Raw genomic sequence first — 15,009 nt, forward strand, 5'->3', positions numbered from 1 at the left:
AGAGCATCTGCCAAATGCCAATAATGTAATGTAATGTAATGTAGTGTGTACCTCCTGAATTGATGGAGTACATTTCAGTGATAGGATGGGCCCGGCCCATAATTTGGATTTTCTATTGGGCATTCCAAATTTGGGCAGAAAAGAATAACAGGTTTTGTTCCAAAACAGGTATCCAACAGTATTTAAAATACACTTGTTTCAAATATGTGTTTCAATGTATTTTTTGCCATATGATATGTCACATTATTTTTGTATGATTCATACCTCTATGCTGCTTGCAAACCGGACAACATTTTCACCATTCTGATGGCAGTCTCTGGATGCCATGGGCTTTTTACGGCAGCCTCAGTCACAAGATCTGACCCTAACTGAATATTCATTGCATATTCCAGATTCTGGTAAGATTCTTAAGAAATCCTAATTCTTAATTGCTGCCACATGATTAGTTGATTAATTATTTGCATTAAGAAGCTGGTGTACAGGTCTACCTAATAAAGTGGTCATATCATGTAAAAGAAAAATCCACTTGGCACTCTTCAATTGGTCATACTTTAAGTATGACTGTCTCTGCAGGGAATGAGATAAAACGGGAAATAGGTACCTAACATTAACGAGAAAATACTCCCTGATGGGTATCGGGGCAATGCCCATCCTACCCCTCAGTATACAGTTCAGAGTGCCGGGGGGGGGGGGAGTTTGTCCATTATAATCTATGCATAAATTGAGAGCTTCTTAACTGTACGGTTATCCGATGAACTGTAATTAAAGGGAAGCCTCACCCCATCACAACGCTCTCTTCTAACCCCCATGCTGTCTATTTAACCTTAGCAATGTATTGTAGTTTGTCAGATAATTCATAAACTCACATTTCAAGCTAACCAACAAATCAGTCAATTAAATGTTTAGTTTAATGTCACTAAATAAAGAAATGTGTGAAGGCAATTAGAACTAAGATTCAGTAATGCAAAAGGCTGACATCTAACATTAACCTTACATTAGCTAGCATCATATAAATCATATAAATAAAACAATTCCAACATTGCCTTTATGTGTTTGTACTTCGTGTGTTAAATGACACAGAAAACACTGCCTGTCATTCACATTCCTCAACCTTATTCACCCGGAACTAAGTTTGTTGCTGTTGTGTCATCATGGTGATTTAATCTATTATGGCTAATGATTTCCCTGAATGTACTTCTTTGTGAAATACTACACTGGAAAGCAATGCCATTTCTCACAAAAGGAAAGAATATAAAAAGTTCCACAAAGTTCTGTGACTCATAAATCTTCCTTGATTCCAAGAACAATGAACTATTTTTAAACCATGAATAAGTTATAAATAAGTGACAATCAGGAAACTGCATGGAATCAGTCACCATGGTCAATCCATTATCCTGTTACTTTTTCAGGAAATCACCCGTTCTACCATTGGACATTGATATTATCAGGATATGTTGGATGCAGTTGCAGTCAGGGAATTGTTTAACAGCAACAACAGATCAAATTAATCTGTACACTTGGTCGAAGTACATACATGATCCTGTATATTTAGACCAGCATCTCTAAGGAATGTTTCCAGCAGCTTGTCAAATCCACACCCCTATGAATTAAGGCTGTTCTGAGGGCAAGGGAGGTCCTAGAAAGGTGTGTGGGTGTATATGGGTCAAGATCTTCAGTTAATGTACACAGCAACCATCAGTGGTAACTGTAATATTAATAATATGTGAATATGACAGAATACGACAGAATAGTGAAAAGATGAGTATCTCTCACATATGGCCACGAAAAAATAAATACCTGACAGTTCAAGGATCCCTACCCTGTTCTAGCACATTGTAACATTTCCAAGAGCAATTCAGTGTCTTTATTTTCCGAATCTAAAAACAAACCCATTTAGCCAAAGGGTTGATGAAAATGTTTCCTCCGATGCTGCCAATTTCAGTGGCTATGGACAGGTGTGGTAATGTTTTACGATGAAACAGCAGTTCTGAAATGGTAATATACAAATCTAATTAGTCCATCTAGGCAGATTGCAGTGTATTTCCTTGAGCTGGCTCAAGGTGGAATACATTTGAATGTGACCCTTTCTTTTGGCTGCTCAAACAGGATGCATTAACAGGAAGGACTGCATGCAATGCGATTCTCCCTGACATTAGTAAGTAAGAGGGCTCGGCTGAGAGATTTAAACTTAGTAATGAGAATGATATGACTGAAGAAATCATGACCAGGAACCATTGTCTTTGTGTGGGTGATTTGTGTGCATATTATTACAACATGACATATCCAACGTTTACATCTTTAACAATCGCAAGAGTCATCTCACATGCCATCTTTCCTGAGAATGGTGTCACTGTGGTGCTCATTAGATCAGATTAGAATTCAGTAGAATTCCATCACCAGTAAAGTATGTATGGAATGTACACTCACTTTCATATCTCACACAAAATGATCCCAAATGATACTGCCAGTTATCTGCAGTTGGTAGCTACGCAGATGTAAGCTAGCTGACTGTGCAAAGTGTTAATGCTAGCTAGTTAACTACACTACGTACCAATATAGTTTGTGGGCAAGCCATGTTGAAAGAGTGATACAAGATATGTGGTCCCAAATAGGACACATGGACATGTAGGAAATAAAACATGCTTTAGAAATGTGCAAAATAAGTACATTGCCTCTAACTTTAATATGCAAATTGCCAATACACTTCACAGGGAAGTACTCAAAGATTATGAATTCTTTGAGAGGTTTGAAAATCTACCCATTGGTGAGCGCATTTTTTGACATACAGTATACATTATACATGGCTGTAGCACTTGACAAAGATCTGTGTTGATACCCTTGATGGAGAGCAGGCTGATCAATTTAATTTCCTGTCTTTTGACAAATGCAGGCTATCATATCTTTCAAATGAACTCGCTTTTCATTTGCATTGTCCTGCGCTGTGCTTTTTTGCTTTTTTTTGTTGTTGTTCTGTGGCCACTGGTCACCAAAAACATGCCTTTGTTGTGTTTGCTAGCCAGCTAGGGTTAGGGGGAGGCTGGAATTAATCTGGTATAAATATGGAGCAAAAAGCAAAGAGAAAAGGAAGAACACCTTCCTGTAATTAAAGGTTTGAACTTTTGATTCTTTAATACATTTTTGACCGGCCCAGGCCATTTACCAAAACACTTACTTCGAATTCATGCCATTTATTTCTGAATTCCAGCACAATCACTGAACTGCTGTCTAAATTTAGCTCCTAACCAATAAGCTAGAGCAGCCTTATACCAGCCAAATAGGACTACTGATGCCGCTCATCGTTATGCTGCAGTTTGTTCAATAAGTTTCCCATTGTCTCGGTACATTCTCATGACGATGATGATGATTATTAAGTTTTCTTGATGAACATTCACCAAGTGATAACCATTGTATTGTTACTCTACTGTAGTAATAAAAAGATATTTTGCTTGTAGCCTAATGCAGCTGATAGGCTATATTACTATGAGATGGAGCAGTCGCTTATTGCCATTATCATAACCATATAAAATTTCTTGCACTCACATTATGATATTCCTCTTTCTGCACCATTGTTCTATTGTTTGGGTAGACGAATGGGGTGGGGGGAGGGGCTCTCATTATGCCTCTCGGTGACTGGGTAGGCAAGGGATATTCTTAAACGAAATTCTCAAAGATATTAGGCCTAGTTAGACTTTTTAGATTAGGGGAGTCTCCGTCTCGCCTTTGCATAACAATAGCTCCGTTTGTTTGTATTTTTAGATAGCCACGGCTGGCACAAGCGGGCGAGCAACGCCAGTCGCGGTTTGTTTCTAGCTTGATTCTTCTTTCTTTTCTCTTTTGTTCCTTTCATTAATTTGTCTTTTACCCTGGTTACATCATGCTGTAAAACCACTTCTCCGTGATAAGCCTGACGAGTTAATAGTTGCCAACCTACTTAAGACCCATTTATGCTCTACGTTAAATACGCATACGGATCCGGACGGAGCGTTCTGTCCGTACTCTGCGTTCATTACGTGCGTACGGATACGGCTTTTGCCTATTTTAAGGTACATTATTGACTGGTGTTAAATAAAGCGGTCTGCTGGCCCGTTGGCTCTCCTTCCTGCCTCGTCTGTCTCTGTCTCCCGCGGACCCGGAAGTAGCGAGCCTGGCTGCTACATTACTGCTATATTACGAAAATAGTTCACTGAAATGTGTTTCTGAAAACATTTGAAGCGAGAAATAAGCCATACAGTTGCTGAATCTGTCTTCATTTTAGATCGACAACAGTACGTTTAAAAGTAGCCGGCTCCTACCAAGGCGTTGTCTCTCTCCCTTGAGAAGAGCAAGCACGGAAAACAGTATAGCCTGCTATTGCTAGCTGAGCCACAAAGCCACTCTCTTCTTTCATACCACTCCTGATGGAAGGAGCGCACAATTTTTTTTGCGTTGATGAAGTTCGGGAAGTGCTGGTGTTGGTCTGCCTTTTTAAATTAAATCCAACTTACTAAAGTTGTGAAATTGTTGCATCGACATGTTTCTGACTGTGTTGTAGGTTCTAAGCACCTTGTGGTTTCGCGCCGTTATGGCTGGAAGCCTCGCGCAGATGACACATATGATGACACATATGATATGACACAGGTGACACGTCATCCAGGGTAGGCTTGCAAACCAGGCAATACGCATGCGCGCATTCTGAAGTCTCCTGAATGAATGAATCCTCAGCAGGGTCGGCAGAAGAGCTCTTGCCTACCCTGCCATTGAAAGTACCCATTGGTATTCCACTGAGAGTAACGAGAGGCGGGGACGCGCGTCTTCCACTACAGTGAAACGGAGTGCTGCAGCATATCCTGTACAGCCTAGCGCCTCACAACATATTTTAACGCCGTTTTAGACATTTTGGGAATTCTGAGCAAAAAGAACAGGACCAATAAAACACATTTACATGTAAAACATTTATTTTTATTTTTGTTTTGTTTAGTAATTTTGATTGGATTATAGTGCCTACCCTGCCTACCCTGACCCCACGTCCATGGTGTACGCACATGCGTGTGTGCAGCTGCCTGTTCCTGTTTTGGGAGTGATGGTGGCGCAGATATCATTTTACCACATTCTACTTGCCAATTACATAGAAATGTCCTCATGCCTATCAGTCAGGATGTGGATCAAGCAGCTCATGTTCATTGAGAAGTGTCAAATTGCTTCTTTTGGTATAGACGCCTAGGGCAGAAGATACAAGGAGTACTGTGCGATGGAGTGTCAAATGAAGTGGTGGCCTCAACTGTAGTCAACTGCTTGAAAATTGACGAAGGTAAAGGTCTTTATAGAAAATTCTCTCTTCACTGTATTGTTGTCATTTACTACTTTCACATGTCTTCACTCTGAGGGCTCAAAGGAATCTTAAGGGCCTGATTGAGGCTATGTGAATCTCAGGTGAAATGCCAAAGGTGACAAGTTAAGGATCTGGGGTCTGTGTTCTTCCAGGTACCATCAGCATCCTGCGAGAAGGATGTGTGCCGGCAGCAAAGGTCAGGGAAATATTTGAGAGAGTGAAGAACAGTATGCTGTGAACATACCTCCCCGCCATCCACCAGTTGCTGCTGTACCCCCCGCCCCACCCTGGCTGTCACTCACTAATGCTGACTTTGGCGTAAACCAAAGTAAAATATGTAGAGACACTGTCAAAGACAATTGTTAGGCACTTCACATTTATTATTTATTTTTTTACTACTGTATTTAACAATGAACTATAGATAGATGTACTGTATAGCATATATCCATCTGCACATGTAAGTAATGTCTGCACTCAAACCTTTTTTTTATATAGCTTTCTTGAAAATATTTATGACATAGCACTCAAGGAAGTTGCACTTTTAATGACCAACATACTACTTTTATATAAAATGCTGTTATATGTTTCTATATTTATATATACCTACTGTTTGTGATCTGTGCAAAATGGGTCTGCATTGGGTATGCATATTGATGTACAGTAAAACATGAATAAAAGCTAAAGAAACCAGTGCATGCAGTTTGTGTGTCATTGTTTAATAAGATTCAGCAAAATGAACAAATTCACATATGTTCACAAGTATTCACAAAATATAAAAATGTTGGTCACGGTTCCATATGTTCAATTTGAATATTGTTATGAGTCCTTCTTTACTAAGAACACTTCAATAAAAAAAGTGTTAAGTGTGCAGTTGCTTAGGATGACATTTAAATGAGCTTTTATTTAAAAATAACTAATTAATGCTTTTAAAATGCATTCATATACAAACTATCAACTTCTAATTTCGGAAGATGGAAAAGTTAATACAGCAAGGCATAATTTGATGATGTGAGTGCAAGCATTTTTGTGGACATACAGTGGGCTCCAGAATGAATGGCACCCTTGAGAAAAATGAATGGCCATCTCAGTTTCCAGACTTAAATCCCATCAAAAACCTGCATTCTGAACTGGTCCATAAGCTTAAAACCCAAGGATATCAATGATTCTGAAAAGTTCTGCATGGAGGAGTGGTCAAAAATCCCTCCAAATTCTGCTACGGTATTGGGGGTATTTTCAAATATTATCACAAATTACACAGTGGTGTTTGCACAGTTTTAAACAAGGGGTGGTGATCATTTTGGGACCTATGATTTTCAGGAAAAAACATGAGAATAATTGAGAATAATTATATTGAAATAAAAGTATATTGTTTCTCCCTTATGTTTAAACATAATATATAAATTATTAGCTGCGTTGTTTATTATATACAACCTTTTTTCTGAATGTTTTATCAAGGGAGCCCACTAAGACTATCAACCTTTATGGGAATCTTAAGATGAAAGCTAGCTGTGGAAACACCCCCCTGTTTGAAAGTAAACTTTGCAAGAGTGACAGATTGGATGAATGGATAGCACTACTTTTACAACATGAGTGATGCCAAAAGTGTTAGAAGTATTGACTGTACAAGGTCCATATATGATGATATATCACTGGCCATTCAATCGCTGCCGTTGAAACTGGGGGTAAAATGAAGGATGGAAACATAAAAAGGAAGCTCACGTTTCAATCCAATCAACGTGTCCATTGTCACACAAATGAAAAGCATACAGTTTGCATTGCGCTCTTGCTTTGCTCAATGCAAACACATCAATAGAACCAGATACACTGTCAGGGTTTTCAGTAGCCAAGACTACAGAAGGCTAATGAAAGCAGCAGGCTACTCGTAGGCCCTACTATACAAGCAACAAGACTGCAAGGCAGGGCAGGGCTACAGGAATCTCTTAAACGGGTATACACTTAATGTATTTATATTTACCTTAATTGTATTGCTTTGCAGCCCATTTGTGTAGGCTTATAGCAAGAGAAAACCTAGCTTTATATAGTCAAGACCAGATAACCAGACTTTTTCTGTTATGTGATGCACCAATCCCTGTCAGTGCTAAAATAACTATGCGACTATGTAACTGCGCCGAGCCAGTTCCGTCCTGTATTACTAAATGTGACATGCTTCATATAATGTTACCTTTCAGATGTGCTATATTGTTGCACCATTTATTGTTATTATGTGCCTGCAGATACCTATATATGGGGCCATGATTCGGTGGCCCAGCATAGAATTGCTCAGGGAGGATTTTCATTGCCAGGGTATTGTATAATGATTGCTCTGGTCAGCTGGCTCCAGCTTTACCCACTGCACAGTCCTCTGGCCCAGAAACTGTGCAGATTGTATAATGAAAATATATGGTAGCTGATTGCACACATTTTAGAGCTTGAACACGTTAGTGTGTACCTCCTGAATTGATGGAGTACATTTCAGTGATAGGATGGGCCCACAATTTGGATTTTTGATTGGGCATTCCAAATTTGGGCAGAAAAGAATAACAGGTTTTGTTCCAAAACAGGTATCCAGCAGTATTTAAAATACACTTGTTTCAAATATGTGTTTCAATGTATTTTTTGCCATATGATATGTCACATTATTTTTGTATGATTAATACCTCTGTGCTGCTTGCAAACCGGCCAACATTTTCACCATTCTGATGGCAGTCTCTACATGCCATGGGCTTTTTACGGCAGCCTCGGTCACAAGATCTGACCCTAACTGAATATTCATTGCATATTCCAGATTCTGGTAAGATTCTTAAGAAATCCTAATTCTTAATTGCTGCCACATGATTAGTTGATTAAATATTTGCATTAAGAAGCTGGTGTACAGGTCTACCTAATAAAGTGGTCATATCATGTACAAGCCATAATGGTTGCATTGAGAGGTCGCACACTCTACTGAGTGGCTTGACATCTATGTTCTGTTTGAAATATGTATCTGAAGTTTGTCCATTATAGTCTATGCGGAAATTGAGAGCTTCTTAACTGTATGGTTATCCGATGAACTGTAATTAAAGGGAAGCCTCACCCCATCACAACACTCTCTTCTAACCCCCATGCATGCTATTTAACCTTAGCAATGTATTGTAGTTTGTCAGCTAATTCATAAACTCACATTTCAAGCTAACCAACAAATCAGTCAATTAAATGTTTCGTTTAATGTCACTAAACAAAGAAATGTGTGAAGGCAATTAGAACTAAGATTCAGTAATGCAAAAGGTATGTACCAGTAGATAATGTGGTTATCGTTTCAATTTCTTTGCTACATTTACTACTGTTGAATTCAGTTTTTTATCAATTGGGGACCGAAACAGCAAGTATTAGCTGAATGTTTGAGTGCTACATGAGTAATTTCTTGAATTGTATTGCATAGGTGATAAACTTTCAAATGTCGAGAGTCAAAACCAAGCAGGATGTGTTGACACTGAGCTGGAAGAAGGAAACAAAATTGCTCAAAACTAAAAATTTTACTCAACTCTCCTTCCTCATCTCTGCTTTCTCTGCACAACTGAATGGCAAATTATGAATGCCATTCGACTGACATTATGACTTTCCAGAAGTGATAATGTCCGGTTGCCAGAGGTTAAGTAGACAGCTTTTACAAGGGTCATTTAAGTAAATTATTTGTAGGTACACATTGATGGATGTTTGCTTGGCATTGGTTTTGCCAGGAAGGAAACACATAACACATAATATTCTTGAAACACTTCCAATGACCAAACACAAATGCAAATGCAATGCAATGCAAATGCAAATAAAAAAAGTCTTGCATGTCTTCTCTACATCTACGTTTTGCTATTTATGCTTTTTACTTGTTGAGGAACTTATGCATTTGTCAATCGCTTTGGATTAAAAGCATCTGCTAAATGACTAAAATGTAAATGTCACTGAAAATTATTGAGTAAAACATATCACTTTGACCGCTAAAATGACATTGGCTCAACATGTTTCAATACCTGATTGACATAATAGAAGATAAACTGGGGCAGACCTCAATTGGTATGATGTCAAATCAAAATTTGTTTTATAGGCGTTTCATATTTCTTTCATTAAATTAACGAAACCCTTTTTACTCAGGTTCCCTTTGTCTAATATTGCATTTTGTTTGTACTTCAACGTAAGCTAATTTTGATGAACTCCTGCATCTGGCCAATGACTTCCCTTCAGAATAATGTGCCTTATTACACATTTCCTTTATGACTTTCAGAGGAAAGGCTCTGCGTGAAGAAGAATGCACAGTCCTAATGGAAATAAAATGTACTGAAATATTATTTGGTTGGGATTCACACTGGGAGAGGTTGTTAATTTCTGAAATCTGCGTAGCAACTGAAGTGCATTGGTAGAGAGTTAGTATCCAATGTCTATAGAAATCATAATGTTTGTAAAAAAAGGTCGCTAAAATAATTCCGGGTGAATGAAGTAACGTTACTTAAAAATCGACTGAACCAGAACTGTGTAGAAACAGTTAGCCAGTTCACTTTGCAGAAATTGTAGTATATTTAGGACAGTAATGCCAAATGTAATTTGGCACACAGTAGATTGGGCTCCGATTCTTAAAACGGAGGATAACCCAGATCCTACAGTCCGTTTACTGGGCGGCCTCAGGTGGTTGGCACAGTCAATGACAGCTGACACATAGACGCCCGACATAAGTTTCAAAGTGTCTGAAACATGGGGTAAAAAACTAAAAACAAAACCAGAGCTTCTAACTGTATTGTTCATGTCCTTCACTAGCGAACTAGCTCGTTTTGGTGGTAATGTTCTTGTAGTAGGGTTTCCAATAACGCTATCTTGCTAGTTTATTCATGTTGGCTAACGTTTGGGGGGAGGCTGATATCTAATATTAACGTTACATTAGCTAGCATCATATAAATCATATAAATAAAACAATTCCAACATTGACTTTATGTGTTTGTACTTGTAACACTGCCTGTTATTCACATTCCTCAACCTTATCCACCCGGAAGTTCGTTGCTATTGTGACGTCATGGTGACTATCTATTATGGCTTATGATTTCCCTGAATGTACTGCTTTGTGAAAAACTACACCGGAAAGCAATGCCATTTCTCACAAAAGTAAAGAATATAAAAAGTTCCACAAATTAAATAAATAAATAAATAAATAAATAAATAAATAAATCTTCCTTGATTCCAAGAACAATTAACTATTTTTAAACCATGAATAAGTAATAAATAAGTGACAATCAGGAAACTCCATGGAATCAGTCACCATGGTCAATCCACTATCCTGTTACTTTTTCAGGAAATCACCCGTTATACCACTGGGCATTGATATTATCAGGATATGTTGGATGCAGTAGCAGTCAGGGAATTGTTAAACAGCAACAACAGATCTAATTCATCGATACACTTGGTCGAAGTACATACATGATCCTGTATATTTACACCAGCATCTCTAAGGAATGTTTCCAGCAGCTTGTCAAATCCACACCCCAATGAATTAAGGCTGTTCTGAAGGCAAGGGAGGTTCTAGAAAGGTGTGTGGGTGTATATGGGTCAAGATCTTAAGTTAATGTACACAGAAACCAACAGTGGTAACTGTCATATTAATAATTAGTGAATATGACAGAATACGACAGCATAGTGAAAAGATGAGTATCTCTCACATATGGCCACAAAAAAACAAAATGCCTGACAGTTCAAGGATCCCTACCCTGTTCTAGCACATTGTAACATTTCCAAGAGCAATTCACAGTGTCTTTATTTTCCGAACCTAAAAACAACCACATTTAGCCAAAGGGCTGGTGAAAATGTTTCCTCCAATGCTGCCAATTTCAGTGGCTAGGGACAGGTGTGGTAGTGTCACGATGAAACAGCAGATCTGAAATGGTAATATACAAATCTAATTCCATCTAGGTAGATGTATTTGCAGTGTATTTCCTTGAGCTGGCTCAAGGTGGAATACATTTGAAGGTGACCCTTTCTTTTAGCTGCTCAAACAGGATGCATTAACAGGAAGGACTGCATGCAATGCGATTCCCCCTGACATTAGTAAGTAAGAGGGCTTGGCTGAGAGATTTAAACTTAGTAATGAGAATGATATGACTGAGGAAATCATGACCAGGAACTATTGTCTTTGTGTGGGTGATTTGTGTGCATATTATTACAACATGACATATCCAACGTTTACATCTTTAACAATCACAGGAGTCATCTCACATGCCATCTTTCCTGAGAATGGTGTCACTGTGGTGCTCATTAGATGAGTTTATTCAGTAGAATTCCATCACCAGTAAAGTATGTATGGAATGTACACTCACTTTCATATCTCACACAAAATGATCCCAAATGATACTGCCAGTTATCTGCAGTTGGTAGCTATACAGATGTAAGCTAGCTGCAGCCAGTCTCACTGACTGTGCAAAGTGTTAATGCTAGCTAGTTAATGTAAAACCCCACAGCTAACCCAATGACGGAATTTAGCGGGGGCCGAAGGGGGTTTTGCGTGCTTGTCCTTCTGGCGTTGCTGGGAGAACATTAGTTGGGTTAATTATTATCCTCCGTACAAGAACAGAGCACAATTATGTTTAAGAATTGTACTGATCCGTTTCTGGCCAGCTATAAGCGGGATATGGGGCAGGTCAATCCATATCCGACCCATGGCAACGGACCCAGTATATTCTTAAACATAATTGTGCTCTGTTCTTGTACGGAGGATAATAATTAACCCAACTAATGTTCTCCCAGCAACGCCAGAAGGACAAGCACGCAAAACCCCCTTCGGCCCCCGCTAAATTCCGTCATTGGGTTAGCTGTGGGGTTTTACAGTTGGTGACCCCGACGTGATCAAATTTTCATTCATATCTGATTTGTCCGACGTGATCAAATTTCATTACGTGATCAAATTTTCATTCATATCAGATTTGTCTGCCGATGTGATCAAATTTCATGCATGTGTGTGAAATCTGGAGTTTTACAGTTGGTAAGCTCTACTTGAACAGCTTTCATCCATGTGAGATTCGTCTGCTGAGGCTTACAATGGGTGAGGTGTCTGAAGTTTGCTCCTTCTGGTGGTGTTGTTGCATTCCGGCATGATACCCGTTACCGCGGGTGTGTGGTTTTTCTTCCATCTGGTTTTGCTGTCCTTGGTGTGGTGAGTAGCATAATTTCTTTCATATCGGCATATGTTTGGGAGAGTTGTGTTATTTTACTGCATGTACACTGTTTAGGGAATCGACATATCCTGTACAGGGCTGGGACCGTAGAATCCAGTCATATTTGCAGGTTACTACCTCTCAGGGTATGTAACGTAATTATTGGAGGAGGTAAAGAGAGAGAAATGTTGATGTGCATGTTTTGTAACGGCGCTGTGTTGCTGTGGCTATTAGCTTAGAGAGCAAGTAGGCTCCGGTAGCAACAGGTTTGCAAACAAGCATGTCACAGAGAAGGGATGAGTGGTTTATGAACTGGTAAGTTTTGAAAGTTGCTGTTTTAAGTCTCAGTGATTGAGGCCTGTATCAGTGGTTGCGATATCTCTGTATACTAGGCCCGATGTTACGTCATAGGGCCGCTGGGTGCCACAGCAGATATAAGTCTCCACCCCTCTGATGCGCTGCTACAAGGTTGGGGAATATTCTGCACGTGGTGCCTATGTCTAGACCTCTGAGACTGGGGTCGGGTGTCGCCTCACAGAATTTCTGTCTTTCTGAGCTGCTGGAAACTGAGTCCTCTGGCATGTGCTACCTGTATTGGCAACAGTTGTATACTTCTAATTAAATACATAGGCTATAGTTTGGAAAGCATTTGTTATAGGCATGTGGATAGTTAAATATACAAGTGTTCTGTAATAAATGTCAAAATAAACTTTGCCCTGGTAGGGATACATTCTTAAATAAAAAGGATGAATTCCCGGATTACATCATTTATCCTATTAGGATAAATTAAATAATTCAGGCATAGGTCAAATGTATAGTGCAACTTGGTGCACCATATTAGTTTCCTCTGCTTCGCTTTGTGTGCTCTAGCTGCACCACTGTGAATGCTGAGGATTTATATTATTATATATGGTATACTGCATGTCTGTGCATGCCATTTAGGAATTGTTAGTTAATAACACTAATATACTTACTTGGATGCCAGTTAGATTAACTGAGGCATGTGTGTACCTAAATCTAATTGTATGTTTGTGTGGTTTCTCCCACTAACACAAAATATATATATTAGAATATTTTCTAGACCTTAGATAAACTAGTTAATGCCATGAAATGAACCCTTTAAAGTTTTCACTGATTTACAGTGACCTGTGGCATCTGTACCTATACGGTGAGATGTTTACAACAGGAGAGGTCTTTATAGCCCAGTAACACTGAATTGGCTTATATTTTGGAAGGTGTTCCAAATGAAAAATGTTTAAGCAAATTTAAGAGTAAAAGAGAAGAAGCAATTCCTCCTCTTATTTACATCTCTGGGCATAAAACCAAACAAGGGGGGTCATTTTCTGGCAAGGACTGATTTATGGGTCATTCTACTCCCCCCACAGTTTCAAACTTCTCAGTTCCTCACTGCCCCCCCTCACAGCTCTCACTGCTCCCTTTGTGCTTCTTGTCTCTCCTTCCCTAAGTGTTTGTCACGTGTGGTGTTTCTTGTTGTAAGAGCAGTGAACCTGCACTCTCAATGGTTTATCTTGAGAGAGTGTATGAATTGTTTTGTTTTGATGTTGTTTTTGATCAATTCTTTAATTTGATTACAGATTTATGCAGACATTCACCCTGCATAAATGTATATATTTTTATTGTTTTTGATTAATTCTTTAATTTGATTACGGATTTATGCAGACATTCACCCTGCATAAATGTGTATATTTTTATTGTTTTTAATCATTCTTTAATTTGACATATGGATTTATGCAGATATTCACCCTGCATAAATGTGTATATTTTTATTGTTTTTAATCATTCTTTGATTGGACGTATGGATTTGGGCAGATATTCATCCTGCATAAATGTTTATATTTTGAAGCAAATAGCTGCGTTATACATCTTGTGTTTGGTATATGTTAGTTTTAACCGTCCCAGTATTCTGTTCTGCATGCGATATACTGCAATATAGTAGTATGCATGGCTACAGGCACAGCTCGATAATTTAGTTCCTGAATTCTTAGGCAGACGTGCCATCCAAATACTTATAGGATAATTAATTATCCTAAATTTCATCAAGTTTGGTAAACCAGATGATCACTGGTCTCAAACATATCATTCATAGTTTACAAATTCACGGCTGTTAGATCTGAAGCGCAGGCGTTCCATTCTATTAGCTGTTCACTTGTCCATCAGACCCATACCATCGAGCGTGTCTTAGCCTGCAGAACATATGCCAAGGGTTGGTTTGCTGCTGCCAGCAAGCGATTCTGGACTTTTGTCTGCACAAGAACCCTAGTCATGTCGTAAGGGAATTCATTGAGGCCTTAGGCTGGCATAGGTGGATTGTGTCAGAACAAAGATAAATATTCTTTATCCACCTCATTAATGTGTCTATGTATTGTTTGTATGTTTACTATAAATAGTTGTACTGTCTATATTGGATTCTTGGTTTCTTTTTCCTTTGATTCACCTAAAACAGGTCTATCTAAATTCCACTACCATACGCTCAACCTGCGTAGGAGTGAAGAATCAGGTATTTAAATTAGATCACCGTAT

Source organism: Conger conger, chromosome 3 (assembly GCF_963514075.1).
Source record: "Conger conger chromosome 3, fConCon1.1, whole genome shotgun sequence".
Lineage (NCBI taxonomy): Eukaryota > Metazoa > Chordata > Actinopteri > Anguilliformes > Congridae > Conger > Conger conger.